Here is an 802-nt window from a genome sequence, read left to right as displayed (position 1 = left end):
TTTTACTAGAAAATTTTTCAGTTTTACTAGAATATCTTTCTAATGTTATTTGTGATTTCCCTTTACTAGGTTGCTGCAGAAAAGATGGTGCAAACCTTAATGGAAAGAAATTCAGAATTACAGGCCCTGTGCCAGTTATTTGGAAGGGAGAGACTCCATGATGTCCCAAGCACCCATCTCTGACCAACGAGCTAAAGTTCCCTCCATTGGCCCTCCTCTTGGAGAACAGACTGATCAAGTAAGAACTGTGGACTTAGATTAATTCATGCAGAATGTGTTTCCTTTTTACATTTGAGGTGTAAGTTTGATAATTTTAATATAAAATTGTGAGAATATTTTCAGTGCTGTCATTGTGATCATAGTTCCTGCATCTTCCTAAGTCCCCCAATTTTTTGGGGTTCAGTGCAGATGCCTTCCATAGATGATAGTACTTTACTGACTGCCAAAGAAGATGCCAGCATACCCAGATCCACATTAGGTAAGTACGAAATTTCATTTCATTCAGGGACTTTGTTTTCTGTTAATCTTCGTATTAATAGGTTTGGCTAAGACTCTTTGTCTTCTTACCTTAATGGAAGAAATAAGTTTGGAATTCCTCTGAAAGGCTGAAGAACTGTCCTTACCTTAAGTTGAGTTGAGGTTATTGCTTTGGGGTCACAATTTGGCCTTTTTCTCCTTTTCAGATAGTTTTGCAGGGACTCAGAAATGCAGGAGGTAGTGGTTCCAGCCCTGCACAGTAAGGCCATGTGCTGACAGCTTTTCCTGGGTATCTGTCAAGTCTGGGGCCACTTGCTACAACTTG

Source organism: Sapajus apella, unplaced genomic scaffold, assembly GCF_009761245.1.
Source record: "Sapajus apella isolate SASKATOON/1434 unplaced genomic scaffold, GSC_monkey_1.0 scaffold1055, whole genome shotgun sequence".
NCBI classification, from domain to species: Eukaryota; Metazoa; Chordata; class Mammalia; order Primates; family Cebidae; genus Sapajus; species Sapajus apella.
Note: the sequence above shows the minus strand (reverse complement) of the source record.